Source organism: Microtus oregoni, unplaced genomic scaffold, assembly GCF_018167655.1.
Source record: "Microtus oregoni isolate MIOR12 unplaced genomic scaffold, Mior012 000002F_ref0000024, whole genome shotgun sequence".
NCBI classification, from domain to species: Eukaryota; Metazoa; Chordata; class Mammalia; order Rodentia; family Cricetidae; genus Microtus; species Microtus oregoni.
Genome location: NW_024543061.1, coordinates 17,435,430 through 17,438,246, shown reverse-complemented (window position 1 = coordinate 17,438,246; position 2,817 = coordinate 17,435,430). Strand labels below are relative to the sequence as shown.

Sequence of the window (2,817 nt, the reverse complement as noted above, 5' to 3'; positions counted from 1 at the left end):
ACACACACACACACACGTACATATATCATCTCCCAAATTTATCTTATAGGTTGTTTTGTGAGTCAGACAGTTTAACTATACAATACCTTTAAAAAAAACTTATGAATTTCAAAACCATAAGAGATTGCAACATAATCTCATTTAGCTACCTTTTAAAAGAAAGATGTTTTCAAAGTACATTAGTAGCAAGACAAGTAGCAATCTTTTACTGATTGCAGAGCTATGGTTCTTAAAGGGTCTCTTCCCTTCACTATCCTATGGTGCCATTGCTGAGTGGTTACAATTATTTGGATGATAAATAAAGTGTTCTGTGAGGCAGGAAGTTGATGACTTATCGTCATTTAAAACATGTATCAAATTCATATGATTATACAACCACTGGCATAACTTTGCATCTGTTTTATTATTTTTAAAAAAGGATTATTTGGAAACTTCAGTACTTGATGATCCACAGTTAACTTGTCTGAATTGTGATCAACCCTCTTCACATGCTTTAGTTCTGTGACACTGGAATTGCCTTATATATCATCCTTTATTAGACAGCTATTTTAATGGTCTCTTTCCATTTTTGAAGCATCCCATACTTGTTATCCATATGATTCAGACATATGTCAATGAATATTTAAACCAAGCAAGCCATAATTTTGACTATTAATGTTAGTAATTTATAGTTTGTATTTGTGCAAATGCCTGATTTTTAATTCCTCACTTGTGAAATTAACATAATGAGACTGTTATGCCTACTCCTTAGCATATTTAAAATGATCAATACTTGATTATAATTTAAAAATTAACAAGGGCTTCAGAAATGCAAATTACTACTCATATAAAAATTGATTTTTAGTACTTCCCAGACAGGAGAGATAGTATGATCATGAAAGTAATTTTCCAAGGGTGAGGTTTATTAATCTCATTCCTGATGTGCTGACCCCTGCAATTACCCCAAATGCAGGAAACTCAACTGCAAAATTTGTGGTAATGGAGGATAGAATCCATGCTCTTCTATTTGAAAGAAAAAAAAAATAATGATTTTTAAATATATTCATCCAAATATATAAACATGAATATTATTGAAACACTGAAATTATTGTAAAGAAGCATTTTATGTTTTCCTCTCCCCATCTCCCCTTACCCCCATCCCACCCCACCCCCAAGATCTCAATTTTCTCCCTGGCAATTTTGTTTACTTCCCATAGCAAAGAGGATAACTATATGTTTTTCCTTGGGTTCACCTTCTTATTTAGCTTCTTTAGGTTCACTAATTGTAGACTCTGTGACCCTTATTTATGGCTAGAAACCAATTATGAGTGAGTACATCCCATGTTCATCTTTTTGGGTCTGGGTTACCTCATTCAGGATAGTGTTTTCTATTTTCATCCATTTGCATGCAAAAGTCATGTTCTGGCTTTGTGGGACCCTAGCCAGTTTGGATGTTCACCTTCCTAGACATGGACGGAGGGGGGAGGACCTTGGACTTTCCACAGGGCAGGGAACCCTGACTGCTCTTTGGACTGGAGAGGAAGGGGGAGAGGAGTGGGGAGAGGAGGAGAAGGGTGGGAGGAGGGGGAGGGAAATGGGAGGCTGGGAGGAGGCGGAAACTTTTTTTTTCCTTTTCTCAATTAAAAAAAAAAAGAAGCATTTTATGTATTTTTTTTCTTTAGCCAAAGAGTTATATTAGTAATTACTTATTTTGTAAAATTTATGTGATTATAAAAAATTAGAAAAAAATGTAATGGTCATAAAATATTGAAAAAGTTTTTTCAATAAAATAATTAAATATAGAATTCACATACATGGAATCATTCTTTTTCATCTTGTGTCTTGTTTCCAATTTTGAGTCTCTAGTTATAAATGATAAAACATTAGGTCAGAAGATCCACACCATCCTTGTTACAGACAATAAACAGCACAGAAAATTGTCTCATGCTAGTTAGAGATGGAGACAAAAATTAGTATTTATTTTTAGAAGATATGTTATTTCTATCTATTTCCCATCTTTTTTTTATCATCTTCATTATCATCATCAACATTTTTGATGTTGTTTTGGATAATCCAAGTCTGAGATGATGCAGTCAGGGCTTACTATATAAGCTAATATTACAAAATAGCTAAATATTCATTCACATTTTACTTATTAAACAATACCGGGTGAGTTTTATTTCAGAAAGAACCTCGAGTAACAGGAAAGAGCCTGTAATGTTTAAGTTGTAACCTCTCAGTGAGCAAACAAAAGAACAACTGAATCTGTTGAAAGTGTTCAATTTTTTGAAACTCACACATTCTATTCAGGTAGCAATTTCTTCTATGAATAAATTAGCATAATTGGTTTTTGACAAAAGTTCTGTAGACCTGCCCATTTCCTCTTGAAATTTTGTACCCAATTAAACCATATGTGGTGCCCCTAAGTGAACCCATCACCAAATTTCTCACATAATGAGTAGCTCTTGGTCTTTTCATGAGAAACGTTCCTCTGTACTGACAATTGTGTATCCTGTTTAAAAGACTGTAAGGGAGTACCAGAAACACAGGAATGTATGCTTTTGATACATCACAAGGATGAGTGAGAGTTAAGTGTACTAAATATGGATTTCATCAGTACAGAAACTATGTGTCTAGAGCTGGGTGTTCTTTTTAGGGCAGTTTTAGTCATCATTCTTCAGAAAAAAAATACACATATACATATACAAATGCTGAAATATTGTAGGCAATGACTTCTCTATAGTCAGGAGGGATTAATTATTATTGAAAATGGTGAAATTCTGTACATCAATAAAATTTTCTTATTATCTATGGGTGCCAGGAATATGATGGAAAATC

The 2,817-nt window shown here is 33.6% G+C and overlaps 1 non-coding gene across 1 annotated transcript; it reads left to right on the top strand.

Moving 5' to 3' along the window:
- Positions 1-843: 843 nt before the first annotated feature.
- Positions 844-1,007, top strand: LOC121443690. Its single transcript, XR_005973687.1, has one exon. It is a non-coding gene; the product is annotated as a U1 spliceosomal RNA (small nuclear RNA).
- Positions 1,008-2,817: the final 1,810 nt, after the last annotated feature.